We start from the raw sequence: 15,388 nt of genomic DNA on the forward strand, positions 1-15,388 counted from the left end.
CAGCTAAAGATAGAGATGTCCACAGCCTGAGAGGACGAGTGTAGAGGGAAGTCCACATGGTGGGAGATTAACGCTCCATGACGAGGTGACATCCAGAGTGGCTTTTCTCAGTCCTCATGAACACAGGCTGAGTGTGATCCACCAGTCCTCATGAACACAGGCTGAGTGTGATCCACCATTCCTCAGACCAGGACTGTCAAACTGGACTGAAGAGTTCAACATAAGCGTCTACTTCTGGTCCTGTGTGGCAGGTGTTGATGAACGACCAGATCAACCTTGGAAGTGTTTCTCTTTATTTGATGAGGTGAGAATAAGCTTGTTTATTTGATGGTTTATAAATGCTCCAGAGGTCATTGACCAGAATGATGTGACCTAGACAGGAATGTGTAGGCCTCCACACATCACTGAGACAGCACTCGGTGCTCTATGATTTAATACTTTATGTTGAGGAATTGGAACAAAGTATACATGTTGTAAATGTTAAGGAATGTGACTGTTTAGGCTAACTGATAACATCTTCTCCTGAGTCAAGAGAGGGAAAGAGGAGTACCTGATTTACGCACCTCAGTAAGGGTGCTTTATGAAGAACAACGAAAGGCAGACAGGCCTTGTTTCATGCTGTAAGAAGGACTGTGAATCTTCCCTCTGCGGCTCCGTGTTCCTGTCGACATGCTTGTGTTTCACTGGAGGGAGGTGGTTCTTGGGTCTTTAGAGACACCAGGTTGCATCTGACTGGATGCAGGGTAAGGGAGAACTGTAGACCACTGCAGACCTGTAGACCACTGCAGACCACTGCAGACCTGTAGACCACTGCAGACCACAAGATATCTGTAGACCACTGCAGACCACTGCAGACCACTGCAGACCAACACACAGAAACATCGCTGGATTCCTCTAACACGGAGGAGCTGTGGTACGGTGCAGGAGAACCCAGAGGGAGGAAACATCTAGAAGATCTCGAAGATGACTGTGATCAAGAGGAGATGTGATGTGTGTGTGTGTAGAGTTTGGCAACATGGTCACCCCTCTACTCAAAGGTCTCTTGTTGCACTCTGTGAGATTGGGTGATGGAACAAGCCAGGCCTGTGCCCAGTAAGCCTCCACGCTCCTAATCCCATCAGCCTCCAGCGCGTCTCTGAAGGTGACACCCCTACAGAGACCAGGATGGCCCCAGGCACAGTGGGACTTAGAGAGATGAATCCCAACCGGAATGTGTACACGTAAGCACACACACACACACGCAAACACACACGCAAACACACACACACTCATACACAGCTAAAATATAAATGACTAATAGTTTACTTGCTCTGGGAAGTCACAAGATGGCAGAAATATGAGCTCATGTCAGTTAAGACGTAGACCTGTTTTGGAACCACAAAGGCTTCTGAGTACTGTCTAAACACTACAGACACATGACGGTCGGGCAACATGGAAATAATCTGGAATCTTGGTGGTAGTAATTTACCCAAATCAGTGGGACTTGGATCTGAATAGTTAGGCTTGTCCCCATGACCAATCAGTTGCCCGCTGGTTTAAAGGGGGGAAAACTTATGATGTTTCCTTCAATGTAAAACTTTCGATCGATATAGATAACATCCGTATGTGTTTAAAGTCTTCAACTGACTAGATTGATCTCCCCTGAATAATTTATAAACTGAAACCAAAAACTCAAATGATTTATTAATTAACTTCATGTCCCAAGAGGCGCAATCTCTCTGCTGTGGCAGCCTAGCATGCTAGGCCTGCGCTGACGACAAGCTAGTCTGCAGGCGGGGCGAGGAGAGGGGAGGGGTGGAGTCAGGTGAGATCCACACACAGAGGTGCACTACATGACTGTCTTGTTGTCTGGGTGATTCTCCAGGTGTCTTTTCTACTGAAGACAGACTGAAGTAAAGGCCCACCCAGCCTAGCACGAGCAGGAGGAGGAGATTCAATTCTGTTGTGTGATTTCGGAGGAGGAACGACTCTAAAAGTTCCCTTAAAAAGCCTCCTAGTCTCTTCTCCTGTTCCAAATCCCAAACGTTCTCTCTCCTCTCCCCCCCCGGCCCCTCCCCTGGCACAGCTTCCTCCAGGGGAGGCTGGCGTGGCGGGGGCCGGGGGAGGGGCCGGGGGAGGGGCCGGGGGAGGGGCCGGGTGGTGGAGCTGCCCCAGGTAGGGCCTGCTGTGAAAGGGCTCTTTGTGTCTCCTGAGAAGCAGCTTCTGGTGTCAGTGGGTCCGTGCTGAATGACAGGCATGAACCGCTCTCTCTCTGCTGCGTCCTGAATGGAGCTGGACTAGAGTTACTGACAACACACACACACAGATAAGCACCCCCCACACACACACACACACATGCTTGTGCACAAACTCACACCCACTAACTCCCCCCCCCCCCCTGTTAGCTAGTGTCTCTCCTCCACAGCGGGGCTCCGGTTGCAGGAAGGAAGGGAGGAGTAGTCAGACACAGGCTTCACATTTCCTCTCAGCTCCTTTGTTGGGCTCTACGGCTGGAACTGTTGACCTAGTACCCTCATCCTGGGTCTGGAACTGTTGACCTAGTACCTTCATCCTGGGTCTGGAACTGTTGACCTAGTACCTTCATCCTGGGTCTGGAACTGTTGACCTAGTACCTTCATCCTGGGTCTGAAACTGCCTCACCTACCCTTCCATCTGACCACAGCTTCCTCACAGCAGAGAGACAGGACGTCTTCTAGGGAAGGTGTCTTAGTTTGGAGTCACACAACGTACCATCCACCTGCACACTAAGTAACAAAGCTCCCTATCTCCCAAATTAGATTTTTAAAAATCATTCCTCCACAGCTTCCAATCTCCACAACTACTCTCAGCCTTTTCAACATGTCATGTGGCTGCTCGGTCTCAGAAAGATGCTCTTCACCGCAGGCCTCTTCTGTCTATGGGCTGATAGGAGAGGAGGGAAGGAAGGGCGCCTCGACAACAAGATGAATTTATTTATGTTGCTGCAGCTTGGGACGGGCGGCCTTTATCAGGGGACGATCACAACAGGGCTGGAATTGGTGGAGGACGGGGAGAGAGCTGGACAGGGGAGGGGGGAGGAGAGGGAGGGAGGGAGGGAAGAGGAATGCTGTACAGGGTCTTATCTGGGAGAGCCAGGCTGCTGGAGGGGAAGTGGTGTGTTAGGGAAAAGGAAGAGGACACAGCCAGCGTCTCTTCCTGTTTATAGGCAGCACAGCAATCCATTCTTCTTCTCCCTCTCTCCCCCTTCACTCCCTTTCTCTCTCGCCCCACCCTGAGCCATTTCCCTCGTTTTCTAAATCTACTGGCTCAGAATGATGCATTCAGTGGAAAACAATTTGAAAAGGGCGCTTGTCTGAAAGGGCTCCTGGTTTAGTTATCAGTGGTTTACATCCCAGTACAGCCACGTGCAGTGCTCTGTTACGCACCAACATCGTCATGGAGATGTTCGCTCTGAAAGGTTTACAACCGCTCAGTTAAATTCCATCCCTTTCTATCTACATATTAATGAGCGTGAGGTCAGTCTACCTAGACGAGACTGCACTTTGACCACGAGAAGAATCCACTTAACCCATCCAGACCTGCTCACCACCTCAAACACCCGGCTGTCGCTAGAACAGGCTTCACACACGGCCTCAGCAGACCTCCTCATGGGTATATTCCCTCACATCAAACTGAATCTTCAAAGAAGCAGGGAGGAGAGAGGCACAAGCAGGTGCTGGAACCATGTGCAAAGTCATTAAAAAAAACTTCTTCCACTAGGAAGAACCGCGGGTATCTCAGTCTGGTTGCAGTTTGTTTGTTAATGAAGCTGTAGACTTGAAGGAAAGGGTTGAATGTAAACACCACGGTGGACTAGAGTGATTAAAGAGCTCCAACATGCCGTCCTCAACCATATCACATATCCTCATTGTGCACATGCTTAATCCACAGATCGTTTGTGAATCAAACGTTTTCCGGCTCGATAAAAGCTGTAGTGTGTCACTTCCCTTCAGGGATCATGACGTCACTTCCTTCAAGGATCATGACGTCACTTCCTTCAGGGATCATGACAGTCTCTAATACTACTGCTGGTCGCCTCAGACCTGACATCCGTACAGCACGAGTCTGTGTTGCCCCGCTGTGAGCAGGACAGACTACCTCACAGGGGAGCCCAGGCTATGTGCCTGATACGCACACACACACGCACGCACACACACACACACACACACACACACACACACACACACACACACACACACACACACACACACACACACACACACACACACACACACACACACACACACACACACACACACACACACACACACACACACACACACACACACACACACACACACACACACACACACCCTGCTGATACCCAAATATCTGCTGGAATTTCAAGCCTGTTTCTGATGCTGTCATTCTGCCTGTGAAATAATGCATGTAGTTCCCCAGTTGAAAACTCTCGTCCCTGAGTGGTCTGAACACAAACACCAGGACCAGAGCAGACCAGAGAGACAGAGAGACGGAGAGAGAGAGATAGAGAGAGACAGAGACAGGGAGAGGGGGTGAAAGAGAGAGAGACAGGGAGAGAGTGAGAAAGAGAGTGAGAAGGTAGCTTTGATAAACACTTTGATGAAGAATATAAACACACAAAGTTATCTAGTTGTGGATGTTTTGTTTCTTTAAAGACAAGAGTAGAAGAAGGCAGATGAACCGTCTGAGCAGAGCAGACAACAGAGCAGCAGAATAACCTCCATCTTGTGCATAATGCAACAGACTCCAGCGTGCTCACCTTCCACTCTGGACAAGCAGTCATTGTTGGACTCTTACAAAGTGTGTTTATGATTACAGTGCATGTTTAAAATCCAGTCTAGCGCTGGGAGAAGCCCACAGTGCTGTGCCCAGACCAGCCCTCTGCTGGGGAGGCTATAATTACTCCTCTTCCTTCTGCAGGTTCGTGTGAATCTTCCTTCACAGCAGGTGAAGCAGGGTGGCCTGCCCATCCAGCCTCAGCTGAAAACAAATTAAAATTTTCACAGCTTAGACGCACCCTGCCAGCCACTCAGAAACCTTTTCCAAGCCAGCCCTGTAATATGAGAGGCTAGAGTTTGTGCTGCTAGCTTGGTCAAAATGGTTGCAATGCACTGGTGTGTGGTGTTGTATTTGTGTGTGTAGTGCTTGTATGATGTGGGTGTGTGTGGTCTTGTTGAACTACCCTTGTCTGGTCCAGAAGTCAACTCTGAACTAGGAGACTAAGACATGAGAGCCGTTGTAGGGACGTTTTCTTGGGCACCACAACTTCAAGTGTTGTTTCCAGGGTGTAAAGGGTTTAGGGATCAGGGTTAGAATTAGTGTTAGAACGAGATAAAGGTTGAAGGTGAAGATTAGGCAGGTTAAGAACACCCCCCACAAACACACACACACACACACACACACACACACACACACACTCACACATCCTTGAGGCATTAATAAATCATAGCTCAGATGTTCTCTCTCTCTGTAGAGCTGCACAGTCAGTCATGTGGATTTGAGTGGCATGAGATTTACCTACATTCTGCCACCAGAAATAGAATGTGCACTAGTGCAGGTTTAGTATGTGTGTTAGGTATGTGTTAGGTGTGTGTGTTAAGTATGTGTGTGTGTTGACTATGATGGCCCATGCTCCTGTCCAGAGTGTGTGATTTATCTTCCCTGAGCAGGCTGATGGCTCCTCACACTGCTGAACAATCAGCTGCACTGCCAGAAAACTCTCTCCTCACCAAACACAGAAAATCCTGGGGAAATACATACAATTTCATGCATGGTCACAAACTGGGATTTAGAGAATATTGCTTCACTGGAAAGAAGGCTTAATTTCCCTTACAGTTGCCGGTGTGAAGGCAAATTTCCCTTCCTCGATTTCAGAAGTCCCTGGGCATTGTGGAAATGTGTGGATTTAGCACAGCATTATGTTATAACAAGGTAATCTCTCCTGGTGTTTTTCGCTGGTGACCTAACTGGAACACATGTAGAACGTAAAATATCACACTCTCAGACACACACTCTCAGACACACACACACACTCTCAGACACACACACACACACTCTCAGACACACTCAGACACACACACACACACACTCTCAGACACGCGCACTCTGCTGTCCAGTTGCACACTACAGCTTGGTCTGTTTCTCAGATTAATGCTCTCTAATTTGCTGATATGTCGCAACTCCTCCATAATCCCAGTCTAATCCTCGCAGTCCTAACCTTAACCCTTACAGGCTCCATTAAACAAGTTGAATCTGCAGCTCTACCAGGCAGTGTTGCATCCTAGTGTTGCACACACACCTGCAGCAAGTGTTGCACACCTGTGTGGGTCTGTGCAGGCCTCGCCCGGATCACTGCTCTGATCACTCTCTCAGCTATGGATAGATAATATTCTATATATATATACACACAAACACACCTTTACATGGAGGGTAACGTGTGTATCTGCAGTGTAACAAGGGTGCTGGGCTGGTTCATTGAGAGTTGATGATCTACAGGAAGGGGAAGACACATCCTCTACAGATGAAACTACACACGTGCTTTAAGCCAGACGAGGATGTCGTCAGCGCGGCTGGTCTGATGTTTTCCTCCTCCACGCACCCAGGTCTTCCCTAGTGGCAGGCCGAGGTGAGTGAGTGTGGGTGTGTGCGAGGTGTTGTCATGAGAAAACTCATTACACAGACACTGATGTTCCTCAGTGATGAGTCCTGACTGTGTGTGTGTGTGTGTGTGTGTGTATTGATATCAAGTCTGACAAAAGATGATAATCTTTCCGTGACAGCAGAGGAAGTAGAGCGACGAGGAGGAACTCAGGAGAACAGTTATGGATCACACGATCATCTGATGATGCTGGTGATGTCAACTGACAAGATGCAGGGGAGATGGAGAGACTGACTAGATGGTCTCTGAACGACCCCTGGACATCTGCTCTGTGATTGCTAAGGTATTATTTTGCTATTGACCCTGGCCCTTCAACTGCGATTCCAGATGTCCAGACCAGCAGATCACCATGAAGCAGGTGTGAGAGGGTATTCCACATGTCCTCAGCCTCACCTCCTGTCTGGTGAGTTCCTCTGAAGCGGAGCATAGCAGCTGGACCCAAGAGAACACAGGCTGGGTGTTCGTCCAGGCCTTAGGCTCTGGGTCAGAAGGCCTCTCTGTTCATACACGCTACACCTGCACCCTCAAGCTGCCTGTCTGGACAGCAACACTGCTCCCCACTGCCCTCCACCTTATCCAGCCTGCCTCTCCCTCAAGACTACACGCTCTCCCTGTCACAAACCTGCCTCTCCCTCAAGACTACACGCTCTCCCTGTCACAAACCAAAACGCCTGTCAATGACAGACATTTGTTCCTGTTTATTCCTGGAGGGTAAGTAGGAGGTGGGTTAGGGTTAGGAGGAACCCAAATGAAGAGTCCCCACTTGTCCCCAGCTGCAGGTTAATGCACTCACAGCCTGGACCTCCCAGACTAATCAATGGGAGTAATGAACAGTCCCTAATGATGTTGAAAATGTCAACGGCAGAAAGCTTTGAAACGAACACAGAGCATGCGACAGATCTATTCACGGCCGAAACGCTGCACTAATGGTGCAGCTCTGCATTGAAAAACAGATATTTAGCAAAAAGAAATGCGTGTTAAGCGCAGCATGTGGCAGTCTGAAACTGTTATTGGCAATTATGAGATTTCATATGCCTTCCAGTTCCTATTTCCGTTTACCTAGAAAGGCAGGGACTTTAAACACGCCCAACATACAGGAAATAGGAAGTTTACCATGAAGAAAGAGTATTATTCTGTACAGCGGTTAATGTAACGTCACCATTTCCATATTTCTCTTCCCTCCAAAAAACGTTTGTCATGCTAAGCTAAGACTGCATCAAAATCCAGACTTAATCCTGATAGATCCTGTTTAGCATTCAGTTTAAAATATTTCCACCTCTTCAAAGACATCCTGGGAGATTATTGAGTCGCTCTCCCCGAGCGTTCTGCCTCGCTGTCTTTGTGCCTTGTGAGCATACAGAGCTCTGCCTTGCTGCCTTTGTGCCTCATGAGCATACAGAGAGCAGGAGCATAGGAATGTCCAGCGATGTGATGTATGTCCTCCTCACTTTCCCAGCAGAAGAGGTGGACACCAAGCAGGGTGAAGGAGAACAATGTTGCCTCATTAGCATATTTTGTATGTATTTTTTATATTTTCACACCTGCTCATCTTTGGAGAAACTACAGGGTGTTGCTCACTCAACACCAGGAACCAGGAAGTTCAAAGCTGTTGAAAAGTCCTCGCAACATCAACCTGGACCACAGTCATCCACAGGAAACGACCCCCTGAAGGCACAACTACCACGATCAATGCCTTTTAGTGGCTGTTTCATGCTTGTGGGGTTAATTGTCCACTCGCGGCAATGGCAGAGATAGACATTGGAGACACTGTTGAGAAACTAGCCAGAATTCTTCCTCTGGCAAAGGCCGTGGAAAACACATTTGTACATTTGTGTGAACGTCAAAGTGTTTTGGGAACAGCAGAACCACTTGAGGCTCTGCGCTGTGCTCACGGCTGTTGTCACTTCGACGCACAACACAACTGTATCATTTAATAAAGAAGACTTCCACAGCCGATGACAGGAAGACATAAATTGAAGATATATCATGTTTCGTGAGTTCATGAGTTTCGTGAGTCATTATTAACAGAGATTCTGTACCCAGCAGAGCGTCCAGGGACGTCTTCAGTAAACAATAATTACAGTCTGAGGTGAGAAACTGTACCTCTGAGAGTGTCATCAAAAATAATAACATCCTCCACCTCTCAGCAGAGTGCTGTGAGAGAGCTGGGATGAAATCCCATAATTACCCAGGACCCAGGCAGGGCTGGGAGAGACGGGGGGGGGGGGGACAAGGGAGACGTGAGCGGGGAGACGTGAGCGGGGGGTTGAGAGCAAACTGAGAGGGCCACCAAGAAAAGAGGCCCTGGAGAGAGTGATGCTATATATAAACATGAAAACCAATAATACACACGGGCACACACACTGTGTCCACACACACTCTCAGCATCCCACATGACACACATCACACAAACACTCTCTCTCTACACCCATTCTCTTCTGGTTCTCAGTGTAATGAGCAGTCCTTCTCTCTCTGACCCCGGCGCTGACCTGAGATGTGCTGATGAGATGCTTGAGCTCCAGCCCTCTGGGGAGAGGGAGGGAGGGAGGGTGGGAGGGAGGGGGAGAGGGGGAGGCATGGAAAAAAATAGCTAGGTGGAGCTGGAAGAGGCATGGAAAAAAATAGCTAGGTGGAGCTGGAAGAGGCTGAGCAGAGAGAGAGAGATGAGGGAGACAGAGAGAGAGATGAGGGAGAGTGTATGTAAGAGGTAGAAGAAAGATGAAAGGACAACAGCGATGGAGGACTTGAAGAGTAGGGTTAGAGAAAGGAGCAAGGACAAGGAGGAAGAGAGGAGAGGGAAAAAGGAAGGAAGGAAGGAAAAGAGAGCGGAGAAGTGCAGGCCGGAAAACTGGTAACAGGTGGATTCTCCTGGGCAGGAAGTGACATCACAGAGGCTAGACCACAGGTCCGGCCAGGACAGATGATGCTAGGAGCTTGTGGGATGGCTGATGGTATGAATATGTGTGTGTGTGTGTGTGTGTGCGCGTGGCGTGTTGGTGTGGCTGGCGTGCGAGTGTGTGGCGAGCAGAGAGGGGACTGTGTTGTGGTCTCTTCTTCTCTTCTACCCACAGTGCCTCTTGATCACTAGCTCTGCCCCACTGAGCCAGCTAACATTGCCTGCAGCTCTGTAGGGCTCGGCCTAATAGTGTGGATATAATGAGTTTTTCCACAAGACTGGCGGCTGTGCTGCGACTGCATACACCATCACACCCTCTCAGGAAAATGCAATTAGACTTTTTTCCCCTCCTTTTCTCTACGTGGAGTTTTGATCGCAGAAATATCTGTTCAACATCACAGGTGGTGTGTAATATAATTATCCTATGGCGAAGGAATGAGTGTGTGAGAAAGACTGTCTCTGTGTTGTGTGTGCATATGAACGTGTGTGTGTGTGTGGGTGTCAGGGAATTAATCTTTTTGCATGTATCAATGGTAAAATGACATGAAACCAATTGTGTAGGAACATTAGAAGGATGTTAATGGTCGAGTCAAGCTGTAGACAGGGGGTTCATCAGGAGAAGGAGATGGTTAGTAGTGGAGCTACCTGCTGCCTGGCTACTGGACAGCCATGACAGTCAGTAAGCGATCGGGCATGTTCGTTCAGAGAGCCAAACGTGTGAATGCAACAATACAACTGGACACCATCGTCATAAAAGGACTCAAAATAACTACACCAATATTGTAGACAAAGAGAAAAATCACTAAGACTTTCAGTGTTTCACGAGAGTTTGGGAAACATACATTTTGAGGGATCAATTGATATTGGCTGTTGCTGAACAAGACTCAATCAAGAATCTACAATAGACCCTGATTCTGGTTAGTGTTTCTTTTTGTTAATATTATTTATAACCACAAAAGCCAATCAGTAACGTGTTATTATTTAAAAAGCTGTTTCTATGGTGATTAACACTTAATGTTATGTAGCTGGGAGAATGTAGGCCTTAATGCATATAGGAATGACTGTGTGGGTAGAAAGGCCTTTCAGAGTCTTATATCAACGCAGGTTATTGATATATGCTTGAAAAGGGCCGCTGTCTAAAATCTATCATGGAAAGTCCACCCATAGGAGAGAATCAAGGAGAGGCGTATGGTTTATACATCTGCAGCAACACCAGTCGACATGTTTACATGTAGCTAGGTCAGAACGCCATGGTACAGAGGAACCCTGCCCCAGTACTTCCTCTCTGCTCCTTAAGAGCCATTCAGACTAAGAAGCAGGCTAGCATATGTACCCTGACAGAGGCAGGCTAGCATATGTACCCTGACAGAGGCAGGCTAGCATATGTACCCTGACACAGGCAGGCTAGCATATGTACCCTGACAGAGGCAGGCTAGCATATGTACCCTGACAGAGGCAGGCTAGCATATGTACCCTGACAGAGGCAGGCTAGCATATGTACCCTGACAGAAGCAGGCTAGCATATGTACCCTGACAGAGGCAGGCTAGCATATGTATCCTGACAGAGGCAGGCTAGCATATGTACCCTGACAGAGGCAGGCTAGCATATGTACCCTGACAGAGGCAGGCTAGCATATGTACCCTGACAGAGGCAGGCTAGCATATGTACCCTGACACAGGCAGGCTAGCATATGTACCCTGACAGAGGCAGGCTAGCATATGTACCCTGACAGAGGCAGGCTAGCATATGTACCCTGACAGAGGCAGGCTAGCATATGTACCCTGACACAGGCAGGCTAGCATATGTACCCTGACAGAGGCAGGCTAGCATATGTACCCTGACAGAGGCAGGCTAGCATATGTACCCTGACAGAGGCAGGCTAGCATATGTACCCTGACAGAGGCAGGCTAGCATATGTACCCTGACAGAGGCAGGCTAGCATATGTACCCTGACACAGGCAGGAACATCTGTCCACACCAGCTCTGCTCCGCGGCTTATCTGGGTGGATTCGTCACTGCTAAGTTGCGCTGAGACAAGCAGGTAGCAGAACACTGACATCATCCATCAGACACCGTTTGTTCCCTTCAAAGGGTCATGAGCAAAGCCTATAGTCACACTTGTGAATCAGCATATCAACTTATTTTCTTTGATTTGTACATGCAAAGTGATTAGCTGAACAAATAGCAACTGAAAGTCAAGGCTGTAAACAACCAGTTTTTTTCAATAGTTACTTCCATTCAACAGGAAATACCATCATTGTGATTTGAAGCATACACGTCAATGGTAGTTAGAATTTCTATTAATATCTTGTTCTCTCTCTAAAGAGGAACACAATGCCGTGTACAAGACCAAGTAAGTGTTGGGCGTAAACTAAGACACAGAAAACATGAACTTGAAATAACATGCTTCTTAGTCCGTAAGCAAACAATAGTCTTAACTTATCAAAACCTTCATAATCACTCACTTATGGAGGCAATGATTCACACACACTCACACCCACACACACACACTCACATACAAACGCACAAACACACACACAAACCTCTCCCTCTGCCCATCTGTGGTATCTGGCCCAAACCATTTCCTTTTCCAGAGGGGAGGAGGAGGAGGGAGGCGAGGGGAGAGAGAGAGAGAGGAGAGAGAGAGTCAGGGAGGAGGAGGGAGGCGAGGGGAGAGAGAGTGGAGAGTGAGAGTCAGGGAGGAGGAGGGAGGCGATGGGAGAGAGAGGAGTGAGAGAGAGAGTTAGGGAGGTCGAGGGAGAAGGAGGGAGGCGAGAGAGTCATGGAGGAGGAGGAGGAGGAGAGCGCCTGTGTCTTTAAGAGGAGTCAGGACCAGGGTCAGAGTGTTGGGAACATCGCCCTCCCTGGTTCTCATGACCCCTGGCCAGCCGAGAGGAGAGCAGCTCCTCCTGGGAGATGCAGTCATGAGGCAGGAAGCAGTCATGAGGCAGGAAGGAGTCATGACATCTTGGTCCTCCGCCTGCATGTTCCTCGTATAGTGCTAGCGACGCGCTGGTGGTGTCTCAACTCTAAACACCATCACTTTCTGTACTCAGTGCTTAGAGCTGAGCTGGCCTCTACCTGGGACTCCAGGTGCGGTCAGGATTACATCACTCATGTCTCTGGGCTGCCAGGCTGGACCAATCCCAACTGACCTCTTTCACGAAAGAAAAAATGAGTTGACACGATGTTCTGTTGATTCTCTTTACATCTCTGCCCTACAGTCCTGACAAATCCACAATCCCTGTGGAACAAATCAAAAGCGTGCTCTGGGTAGGGTCCAGACACACACACACACACACACACACACACAAGCTCAAGGGACCACCAACTTCAAACCAGCTCTGCATAATCTCTGGCATGGCAGCCTTCCACTAGATATTATTTCAAGAAATGAGCAATTACAGATAAGGCAGGGTTGTTATAAATGAGATGGATCGCACTCTGGGGTCCTCCCCCTTCAACGGCCTTTCTGTATTCTGGGCTGTGAGATTGATGGGGAACAGTGAGAAGCCCAACTGAAGGCAGTCGAACACTGAAGGGAGGGAGAACACCAGCTGTCTAGTTCCAGTAAGAAGTTAACTACAGTAACCCTGGTCTGAAGCTGGTGAACAGGGCGCCAGCCTCCGTTAAAACAACATCATGAAGACAGACATGGCTCAAATAAGATCCCAGTCCTGTGTTTGTCACCATGAGAGACACCACGGGAGAGACACTCTCATCAGAAACCAGAAGGGTTTTGAAGCCATCGAGGGTGACCCTGTTAAATAAGTAAGACCGTGAGAGGAGACCAGAGGACAACAGAAACGTGCTCTCTGGGAAGGTGCTGTGCAGGCTAGCTGGGTAGGTGCTGTGTGCAGGCTAGCTGGGTAGGTGCTGTGTGCAGGCAAGCTGGGAAGGTGCTGTGCAGGCTAGCTGGGTAGGTGCTGTGTGCAGGCTAGCTGGGTAGGTGCTGTGTGCAGGCTAGCTGGGAAGGTGCTGTGCAGGCTAGCTGGGAAGGTGCTGTGCAGGCTAGCTGGGAAGGTGCTGTGCAGGCTAGCTGGGAAGGTGCTGTGCAGGCTAGCTGGGAAGGTGCTGTGCAGGCTAGCTGGGAAGGTGCTGTGTGCAGGCTAGCTGGGAAGGTGCTGTGCAGGCTAGCTGGGAAGGTGCTGTGCAGGCTAGCTGGGAAGGTGCTGTGCAGGCTAGGTGGGAAGGTGCTGTGTGCAGGCTAGCTGGGAAGGTGCTGTGCAGGCTAGCTGGGAAGGTGCTGTGCAGGCCAGCTGGGAAGGTGCTGTGCAGGCTAGCTGGGAAGGTGCTGTGTGCAGGCTAGCTGGGAAGGTGCTGTGCAGGCTAGCTGGGAAGGTGCTGTGCAGGCTAGCTGGGAAGGTGCTGTGCAGGCTAGCTGGGAAGGTGCTGTGCAGGCTAGCTGGGAAGGTGCTGTGTGCAGGCTAGCTGGGAAGGTGCTGTGCATGCTAGCTGGGTAGGTGCTGTGTGCAGGCTAGCTGGGAAGGTGCTGTGCAGGCTAGCTGGGAAGGTGCTGTGCAGGCTAGCTGGGTAGGTGCTGTGTGCAGGCTAGCTGGGAAGGTGCTGTGCAGGCTAGCTGGGAAGGTGCTGTGTGCAGGCTAGCTGGGAAGGTGCTGTGCAGGCTAGCTGGGTAGGTGCTGTGTGCAGGCTAGCTGGGAAGGTGCTGTGCAGGCTAGCTGGGAAGGTGCTGTGCAGGCTAGCTGGGTAGGTGCTGTGTGCAGGCTAGCTGGGAAGGTGCTGTGCAGGCTAGCTGGGTAGGTGCTGTGTGCAGGCTAGCTGGGAAGGTGCTGTGCAGGCTAGCTGGGAAGGTGCTGTGCAGGCTAGCTGGGAAGGTGCTGTGTTCAGGCTAGCAGATTAATGGTGTGATGATCAGCTTGCAGATACGGTGAGGTTTATTCTCAGGTTTATAATGCTGTCGCGAACAGCAGGCTTTAGATAAGAGACGTTTATCAGGCGTTCACCCTCAGAGGCATGGACACAGGCACATACACACTCACACACTAACACAGGCACAAACACTCACACACTAACACAGGCACAAACACTCACACACTAACACAGGCACAAACACACGTCCACACTAACACAGAGCTGCAATTTCACTACGCATGTGTAACAGGTTAATCTCAGTCAGTGACAAAGTCTGCAGCTTTACATCAGAAGATATAAACATTTATGTTTAACCTGTTTAGCAGACTATTATATTAAACCACATCTATAGAGCCAACCCACTTGTTTAATCAAAGACAGAAAGGTTTTCATAAACAATGGTCAAGTCCTATTAAAACTGAGCTCGATGAGGAACTGCATAGATTAGGTTAATTACCAAGAGAGAGAGAGGGGGTGAGAGAGAGAGTGAGAGACAGAGAGAGAGAGACAGACACAGACAGAGACGGTGAGAGAGAGAGAGGGAGAGAGGGGGTGAGAGAGAGAGAGAGAGAGAGAGAGAGAGAGAGAGAGAGAGAGAGAGAGAGAGAGAGGAGAGAGAGAGAGAGAGAGAGAGAGAGAGAGAGAGAGAGAGAGAGAGAGAGAGAGAGAGAGAGAGAGAGAGAGAGAGAGAGAGAGAGAGAGAGAGAGAGAGAGAGGAGCTAAGATGCAGAAAACCCTGCAAACACATTTCCTTTGTTGATGAGATTCAGTAATGGAACTTTACTACTAATATACTGTGCAGCACCTCAAGGTCATCTGAACAATTACAACACAACACATAATTATGCAGTCGACCTACTGAGATGAGACAAAGGTCATTCTAATGAGTTGAGCCTAAATTACTTAACTAGTCAACTGTAAATAGATTTATTTCTGGATCCAGGACCATGAACCCAGAATT

The 15,388-nt window shown here is 49.1% G+C and overlaps 1 protein-coding gene across 1 annotated transcript in view; it reads right to left on the bottom strand.

The window, feature by feature from the left end:
- esama (endothelial cell adhesion molecule a) overlaps positions 1-15,388 on the bottom strand; it is a 31,966-nt gene that overhangs the window by 14,689 nt on the left and 1,889 nt on the right. The gene's annotated exons all lie outside the window — the stretch shown is intronic.

This window comes from Osmerus mordax, chromosome 25, assembly GCF_038355195.1.
Source record: "Osmerus mordax isolate fOsmMor3 chromosome 25, fOsmMor3.pri, whole genome shotgun sequence".
Lineage (NCBI taxonomy): Eukaryota > Metazoa > Chordata > Actinopteri > Osmeriformes > Osmeridae > Osmerus > Osmerus mordax.